We start from the raw sequence: 9,545 nt of genomic DNA on the forward strand, positions 1-9,545 counted from the left end.
TCGCTAAGGGATCCAGGGAAGGTTTCTTAAGAAGTGGTCTATCTATTGCCCCTCCTCCAACAGGGGGTACTCCCTCAGCGATGCATGAATGATATTAACGAGGCCACCTCCAACAATCTCCTTGCTAGATAGAAGCAGCCAAGTTGTAGGAACACAGGAAGCTGCCATATACTGAGTCAGACCATTGGCCCATCCAGCTCAGTACTGTCTACACAGACTGGCAGCGGCATCTCCAAGGTTGTAGTCAGGAATCTCTCAGCCCTATCTTGGAGATGCCAGGGAAGGAACTTGGAACCTAGATGCTCTTCCCAGAGCAGCCCCATCTCCTAAGGGGAATATCTTACAGTGCTCACACTTCTAGTCTCCCATTCATATGCAACCAGGGTGGACCCTGCTTAGCTAAGGGGACAAGTCATGCTTGCTACCACAAAACTAGCTCTCCTCCTGTTAGTCAGGCAAGGTTCCAGAGAACAGGCGGTAGGCCGCACCGCCCGAAGCAGTTCGTCCACATCCTCAGAAATCACAGATTGAAACTGAGCCAGCATAATACTGCAAGAGGGATTGCTGAACACCCCCTTCATAACCCTTGCAGAAATAGTGGAGTCCAAGTCAGCCCAGAATACAGGAGATTTTATCCGCAAAGAACCCATTAAAAGCTTTACAGCAGAACAAATTCTCCGGGGACTGATTCCAAACAGAAAGAGCAGAAATTAAACTCCTCACAACCTGGGATAGCTCTGCTGAACGCAAATCTGCATGCACAATTCATGCAGACCAAAATTGGTTTTTTGCCGCATGCACCGCTATCACATAAACCTTCAAATGGATCCAGTGCTGTGTCCTGTCAAATTTGAGCCAGGTTTTCCTCCACTTGTGTTCCAGTCACACCTACTCTGATGCTTCAGCCCCCGCAACTCCTCTGTATACCAAGGGGCCATTTTTGAAGCAGGTTGGAGGGGACGCTTAGGAGCAATCGTGTCTCTTGCCCTGGTGAGTTCCATATTCCAGGTTCCCACCAGGGCCTCGACAGACTCACTGGCAGCACCAACATTAAAACCCTCCAAGGCTTTTTTGGAATCCTACTGGATCCAGCAGCCTTCTCGGGTGGGCCATCCTAATAGGTCCACCACCCCTGCAGGGGTGGGTTGTGGCTGTGAAGCAGGCAGTGGTCCGTCCATAACAATGGGGAAACCACAGGATCTCCTGACGATGGAGCCCAACAGAAGACCAAATTGAGTGTGTTTCCGGCACCATGAGTTGGTCCTGAAATTAATTGGGATAGGCCCATCGATTTCATGGCCTCTATGAACTCCCAAGCTGCACCAGACAAGCCAGCCCCAAAGTGGATACTGATGTCGCCTAACATCAAAAGTCTGGGAGACTCCAACACCAACTCTGTGACTGGTTCCATCAGCTCAGTTAGGGAGTCCGTTGGGCAGCGGGGTAGACGGTACACCAAGAGTCTATCCCTAGTTCCCAGCCTCAGAAATATACACTTGGTATAAGTCATCTGTCTCACAGAGGCTCTGGTAAGGGAGATGGTATTCTTATGGACCACAGCCACCCCACCCTACCCCACCCCACCCACTTCCCCTCACCTGCTCCCCATCAGAGTAATCTGATTGGAGAAGCTGGGCCCAAACTGGACCCCTTTCCTCCCGCAGCCAAGTCTCAGTTATAGACTTATACAAGCCGGGTCAGCTCCCTGCCTCACCCATGATCAAGTCGTGGATGATTTCGGTCTTCTTCTGAACTGACCTGGCATTGCAGAGGAGCAAGGTCCTGCTCCAGTGAGTGTATGCACACGCTCTCTACTGAAGGAGATTCGGGATAGAAACCCTGTGTGTCAAGCCTCCTGCAAACTCTAGCCCAGACCTCCAGCCCCACCCTAATATAACCTTCTCCTAGACCTCAGTCCCACCCCGAAGGCCCGGCACCAAAAGCTGGCCCCCTTTGGAGGCCAGCTTTGGTGGCCGCCTAGAGGCGGTCTGCCGGCCCTCTGGTGCACCTCCCTCCTTTTTATGCCTCCAAGAGCTCAGCAGCCCCTCCCAGGGGTGCACCAAAGTAATTCAGGTGCCTGGACCACCCAGCCATGAGACACCCCTCCCCCCGCCCTGTATGAGGCCCCCCAATCTCATTGGGGGGGGCCGCCCCTCCAAAGCTCCGCTTAAAAAAATACTTGTGGCTGGGGGGGGGAGTGGAGCAGTCCTCCCTCCCCCCTCCTCCGGCGGCAGCCAAGAGAGATGCTGGACCCATCTGTTGGGGCCAGCATCTTTAAGAAACTGCCAGACGCGCCCGTGCAGTTTAGAGATCGTTGCAAGCCTAAACGTCACGGGCTTGCGGTGATCTCCTCTGAGCAGGCGTGCCTCGCAGTTTCATAAAGATGCTGGCCCCAACGGATGGGTCCGGCGTCTCTCCTGGATAGAGCAACTGGCCCTATCCAACCCCAGCACGGCACCCCTCCTGACGGCTGCTGCTGGTGTCCACGTTGTGTTCCAGCATTTCCAAGCATTTCCTAACCACACCACTCTACCTGATGGATGTCCAGCCTACAGGCAGCAGGCAGGGTGGGAGAGAGAGGAGAAACCTGAGCCGCCTCCTTGGGTGTCCCCCTGACTCATTAGGACGAGCTGCTCCTGATTTATTGTTGAGCCTTAGCTTCTTTCAGGGTGGTGGGAAGGCAGAAGTTGGCCTAGAGAAAGGGAACTGGCGGAAGGGGGAATTACATGTCGACTCTCCTTCCCTTCCACGGCGTTGCTTATTCTGTTATGACAAGTACGGTAACTACAGGAAGTCCCTAACTCACCGACAGGCTGTATTGTCTTCCTGAAGTTTGTTTGAAGGTCAGCTGTTTGGAACCCGGGACACATTTCACGTCACAGGGTGTGAGTCATCCCCTTTGCTAAGCAGGGTCCATCTTGGTTTGCATTTGGATGGGTGACAACATGTGAGCCTGGGGCGTAGCTAAGGGAGGTGGGCCCGTGTTTGGCCCTCTCTCTGAGGGTGCCTTGGAATGAGGGGAAGAATGAAGAAAAGAGGGAGGGGTGGAGCTGGGGGGCCCTCAGGAGCTGGGGGGGGCTGGGTCCTTTGAACCATCCATCATAGCTACACCCCTGATATGGGCACTGTCAGCTGTAAGAAATCCTAGGAGGATGGGGATTGAGCTCAGTGGCAGGGCATCCACTTGGCGCGCTGGAGATCCTAGGTTTAATCCTTGGCAGCATCTCTCGGGGTAGATCTGGGGGAGACTCCTACCTGAAACCTTGGAGAGCTGCTGCCAATCAGTGTAGACAATAGTAAACTAGGTGGATCAAAGGTCTGACTCGGTAGAAGGCGGCTTCCTGTGTTCTTATGTAACAGCAGGAAAAACCAAAGCAGAATAGCAAAACAACAACAACACCCAACCTGATTGCTGTGTAGACTAGGAACAGGGCCAGCAACAAACAGGGCCAGCAACAAACCTGACCAGCAGTATCCACACTGAAGAGACAATTGTGATGCACTGTATGCAGAGCTGTCTTTTGAGGAGACAAACCCAACACAAGCCAGAAGTTGCAGTCGGTCTCGAAATACAAGCAAATTGCTTTTAATATTCCCCTCTTTTGCAGTATTTGTTGGACCCCTAAGTACGTTCTCTTCCACTGCGGCTAGGAGGCTTAAAATTAAAAATCCAGCTGCCAGACAACTAGCCAGCCAGCCAGATAGCCACTCTTGCTATCCCTCCGTGGACAGCAGGGTGCCGTTCACATTTCCAATGCCTTGTTGCGAATTTAATTTCTGCGATATAGAGCTAGGACATTGTATATCCGTCGTCAAAAGGTTCCTGGTTTTTTTGGGTGGTTAGTTTCCATGAGACTGCTCCCCCTGCTGTTTACATTCCGAATGCAACTTGCCTGAACGGAGGCGTTTTGCTGATGATGAGCAGCTAGTTTGGAAAGCGCCACGCAGAAGGACATTGCAAGAGTGCGCATCTGGTTTTTGGTTTTGTGAGAGGAAGGGGCATAGGGGATGCAGAAGAGAGTGTCCTACACAGGATAAAGGATTTAATGTGAGCCAAGAAACTGTTTTAATTGTAAAAGCTCTGTCCTGGAGCACATTATTACTATTACTACTACTAGTACTACTACTACTACTAGTATAAAAGGCATGCTTTGGGGCAGAATGCCCCATGCACCTAGGGGCAGAACATGGAACATAGGAAGCTGCTTTATACCAAGTCAGACCCTTGGTCCATCTAGCTCAGTACTGTCAACACTGACTGGCGGCGGCTCTTTGAGGTTGCAGGCAGGAATCTGTCTCTCCCAGCCCTACCTGGAGATGCTGCCAGGGATGGAACTTGGGACCATCTGCATACAAAGCAGATGCTCTATCTCTGGATCTTTCACACCTCCTTCCCCTCAAAAGGCAGCTATGTTCTCTGTGCTAAGCTATGGTTCCGTCTCCAACAGGACTTCCAGAAAGGCTTGACCTGCTTTATCACCTCTCTGTTCAATAATTAAATCTCGCTGGACTCCCCACAGTTGCACCCCGACTCTCTCTCTCTCTCTCTCTCTCTCTCTCTCTCTCTCTCTCACACACACACACACACACACACACACACACACACACACACACTCCCAACAACATGTTAAACACTGCTTCATGCATTACTTTGCAATCATGGCGTGAAGTACACAGCTGAAGCGCTCTCTGAACAATCAAACAACTGATAAAGTACCATTGATGGACTTTACACAGAGCCAAATGACAGGTCCCTGTCCCAAGGAGCATGCAATCTCGATTTTTAGCAGAGAAGACAGCAGAGGGAAGGAGGGAAGGAAGAAAAGAGGCAGGCAAGAGCAACATGATGAATCTGTATGAATGCCTTTCCACTTGGCAAGGCAAAATTTCAGCATAAATAATGTGTGCAAATAAAGGTAGATCAATATGGGGCTTTCATGATGAAGATACCTTTTCCCCCCAGGGAAGCTGGAAAAGCTTTTGAATAGCAAATCATCAAGCCTCTCTCCTCCTTTTTGGATGGAATGCCAGACTCCGGTTGCTTTCTAGCTGCTCTCCTTTCCGCTGCAGGGGTTTCTGCCCTCCTTGAGGAACTGGGCACTGGGGAACGGGTTTCTCATCCTTATTGGCTCTGCTAGGGCTACCATCACCCTGTGACTGGCCAAAGTCAGTCTACCAAAGTCAGTCTACCAGTCTAGTCCAAAGTCAGTCTACCATCACCCTGTGACTGGCCAAAGATAGTGACTGGCCAAAGTTCAGCCACTCCTCAGCAGAAATGTCCCATCCTCTCCTGGAACAGGCTTGCTGGAAACCCTCCTTGCCACATCCCCTGCTACTGTGGGCAGCCTCGGATCTGTCTCGTCCTCTCGACTTGCAGTTTCCTTCTGGCTGCAAGAACTGAAGACTCTTTGCAAGCCAGGGCAAGGAAGTCACCTGTACATCTGCTTCTCTCTGCCTCGTGCATAAACCAGGTCTGCTAAAAAATAAGGCCAGCCTCTTCTCCTGTGGTGGCTTTGCTGTGTGTCTTTGCTAAGACTTTGTGGTGGGGTTAAAACTGTTGCAACGCTCTCATCTAGACAACACAAGGCTGGGAGATAGGAACAGAGGAAGCTGCCTTCTACCGAGTCAGACCCTTGGTCCCTCTAGCTCAGTATTGCCTACACAGACTGGCAGCAGCTTCTCCAAGGTTGCAGGCAGGAGTCTCTCCCAGCCCGATCACATGTAGTCTGGGAGAGACTACATGTAGTCTTCCTTCCAAATGCAAACCAGGGTGGACCCTGCTTATCAAAGGGAACAATTTGTGCTTGCTACCACAAAACCAGCTCTCCTCCTTCTCCTGTATTGTAGCTGTTTTGTGCCAGCAGCAGGGGGGCGGGGTGGGGGAAATAAGGTATGTAACCGTGGTTAAGGAACCAACTCCCCTCCTTAGAACGTTGATTCCTATGGAAAAATGGGTTCTGAGTTAAGACGTTCTGTGACTGAAGACATAGTTTTCAGGAAGCAATTGTGTCATAAGTCTGAGGACTTCCTGTAGCACATTGCATAGCCTTCACAAGCTGCAACTGTGTGCACTCCCAACTTAGGAGAAGAAACCCAATGGAACAGGAGGTCTCTCAAACTGGGGTCCCTAGATGTTGTTGGACTACAGCTCCCATCATCCCCTGCAACAATGGCTCCTGCTAAATTCAGCGGTGGAGCCTCCTCTCAGATGTCAGTGTGAGTGCCACTCAAAATCATGTTGTCTGCACTTTGGCACCTGGGCCAAAGTTTGCCTGCCCTTGGTCCATTGGAATAAGAAATGTAGTGATAATAGGTTCATTCACACATTATGTTCAACACTGTAGAACGTGTGTACAGTGTACACAGGTACAGATCTGTACACAGGTATAGTCATTCACATGTTATGTTGATTGCAGGTACAGCAGTATACTTCCAATCTGTACCCTGCATTTGAAGGGCCTGCATTCAGGTTCACTTTAAAAATGAACTCAGGTATAGCCATTCACACAAACACATGTACGAGTGTACAGACATCTATCTGTACACTCATGCAGCATAGTGTCTGAATTGGGCTGTTTGACCCTATTCCTTTTCTCTCTCTTGTATAATGGTGTGTGTATGTGTGTATATAAAAACTATGATAAAAATATCTGTAACACACTTTGCTTGCCAGATCCTAAGCATATTCCTAAGCAGGATCCTAAGCATATTGAAAAGCTTTCTCAGCTTTTAAAAAAATGTCTGTTTTAATTTTATGGTTGATTTTAAACTGTTGATTTGTTTTAACTTTTATATGTGCTTTCATTGTTTTATGTTAACCTCCCAGAGACAAATGTTTGGTGAATAAACATAAATAATAGCAATAGCAATAGCAATAGCACTTACATTTATATACCGCTCTATAGCTGGAAGCTCTCTAAGCGGTTTACAATAATTTAGCATATTGCCCCCCAACATTCTGGGTACTCATAAACATAAACATAAATAAATAAATATTTGATCAGAAGTAAGAGTCATGGAGTTTGATGGAACATGATTCCCTAGAAAGAGTGCACAGGAGTGCAGTAGGGATGGACCCGGACCGGTCCGGAAGCCATTGAAAAGGCCTCCGGACCGGTCCGGACCAGTCCGGACCTGGGTGGTTTGGATTGGGGGGGTCGCTTTAAGAGCGGCGGGAGGATTTACTTACCCCTCCCACCCCTTTCCCGCTTGCCGCTGTAAACATACGAGTAATTGGGCCGCCCCTTCCCCGACGTTACTTGCAAAACCTCCCAGGAGTGCACTCCGCACGCACGTCACAGAGACGAGCGCGCGCTTAACGTCACTGTGACGTGCGCGCAGGCGCGCAATGCACTCCTGGGAGGTTTTGCAAGTAACGTCGGGGAAGGGGCGGCAGGGAGGTATCCTGCCGCCCCAATTACTCGTATGTTTACGGTGGCAAGCGGGAAAGTGGCAGGAGGGGTAAGTAAACCCTCCCACCGCTCTTAAAGCGACCCCACCCCACCCCAGTGCCAGACCGCAGTTGGCGGTTCCGTGCACACCCCTAGAGTGCAGTAACCTCTGGCAGGCATCAAAACAAACTTCACAAATAGTAACCCAATAAAGCCCATTACTGTCAGTAGGACAAATGACCAGGCTTGGTTAAATGGCAAAAGCCGGGGACTCAGGCTAGCAGCAGGACTAATCACTAAGGCATTTCAGCTCTTGGAAGAGAATTTTAGCCATACAGTCAACATAATTCTCCGCCTTGGGCAGCAACTGCTTCAGTCACCCACCTGTTTGTTCAGCTAATAACCCGATGGCCATAGAATTAAACAATGGAAGGAAGGCCCTACCTAATACCGACCTGGTAGCAAAATATCGATCAAAGCAGAGAGAAAGAACAGCCAACGGATTGAGAATGTCTGTTCAGATTTCATTTTGCATGCCAGCCTGCACTGATTTTTTTTTTTTAGGGGGGTGCAAGTGATGTCCCCACCACTATGCATGCAAATGCACCTCCAAAGCTTACATTTCTAGTTCTTGCTGATTGATAAGTGCCGTCAAGTCGGTGTCGACTCTTAGCAACCACATAGATAGATTCTTTCCAGGATAATCTGCCTTCAACTTGGCCTTTTAGGTCTCTCAGTGGTGCATTCACTGCTGTCGTAATCACAGGGGTGTAACTTTAATAGGGCAGGGGGAGACAGTGTTTGGGGCCCCACTGCCTTGGGGACCCCCTCCCCCAGAGGCAAGTCACATGACTGGGAAATGCATTAAATGACTTGCATCATCCACAATTTACAAAACCTTTTAAAATATAATTTAGGATGATGTTCTATAGTGGCACATAGGAGAGAGAGAGAGAGAGAGAGAGAGAGAGATGCTTTTTGTTACCACTGTTCAGCTTCTTTTAAGATTTCTTTACTTCATGAGCTGAGCTTCAGTGAGTGGGGGGCATTTTAAAATCTTGTCTCTGGGCCCACTCCAACCTTGCTATGCCCCTGCGTAATCGAGTCCATCCACCTTGCTGCTGTTCGTCCTCTTAGTTCTTTCCGGTATGTATGTATTTAAGCGAGCATGGGGGGTACATCAAGATGAACCAGTCTGAATCCTGCAATTGGAACTTGGGACCATCAATCCCTTTTAAAGGATCAAGCCAGGAGTGTATAGAAATCCAAAGGGTCACTCACCACGCTGCTGAAAATATTGGAGAGTCTGTGTGGCTTAGTGGCTTGGACGGGGCGGCCCCACCATGAAGCAAGGTGACGTAGTCATCTCAGGGAGCAGATTGTTGGGGCAATTGCTGTAGCTTAGCGGTAGAGCATTGGATTTACATGCAGAAGGTCCCAGGTTCAACCCACGGCATCTTCAGGTAACGCTGGGAAAGACTTCTGCCTGAAACCCTGGAGAACTGCTGCCGGCCAGTGTTGAGCTAGATGGGCCAATGGCCTGATTTGGTAGAAGGCAACTTCCTTGGAAATGGTGCTGCTGTAGCTTAGTGGTAGAGCATCTGCTTAGCATGCGGGAGGTCCTGGTTCAATCCCTGGCAGCATCTCCAGGCAGGGTTGGGAAAGACCCCAACATGAAACCCTGGAGAGATGCTGCCAAGCAGTGTAGACAATATTGAGCTGGGGGGGGGGGGGCAATAGTCTCAGTAGACAGCAGCTTCCTAGGGGATGAGGCCTCTCCGGGCTCCCCGCAGTCTGGCATCTGCAGCTGGAAGCATCAGCAGCAATGAGGTGTCCTCAGAGCAAGGTGACGCTTCAGTTTCCTCATCCTCAGAACCCTCAGCAATAGGTCCAGATATGGCTGGGGATACAGAAGGTTCCCCGAGGGTAGCTTTGGGGCCAGGGCGCTTTCCAGATTATACCCTGCAATGGGGACACGGTGTATCTATGAAGTGTGCTTCCCCACTTCCTGTGTTGCGACACCGCAGTCCCTACGCTGACAGCAGGGTGCCGTTCACATTTCCAATGCCTTGTTTAGAATTGAATCGATGTGATTTAGTGCTGTGATGTTATATATCCAGCGTAAAAAAGTTGCTGTTTTTTTGGGTTGTTCGT

General features: G+C 49.9%; 1 non-coding gene across 1 annotated transcript; it reads left to right on the top strand.

The window, feature by feature from the left end:
- The first annotated feature begins 8,966 nt into the window (after positions 1-8,966).
- Positions 8,967-9,037, top strand: TRNAA-AGC (transfer RNA alanine (anticodon AGC)). Its single transcript has one exon. It is a non-coding gene; the product is annotated as a tRNA-Ala (tRNA).
- The last annotated feature ends 508 nt before the right edge of the window (positions 9,038-9,545 follow it).

Source organism: Hemicordylus capensis, chromosome 7 (genome assembly GCF_027244095.1).
Source record: "Hemicordylus capensis ecotype Gifberg chromosome 7, rHemCap1.1.pri, whole genome shotgun sequence".
In the NCBI taxonomy this organism is placed as follows: Eukaryota; Metazoa; Chordata; class Lepidosauria; order Squamata; family Cordylidae; genus Hemicordylus; species Hemicordylus capensis.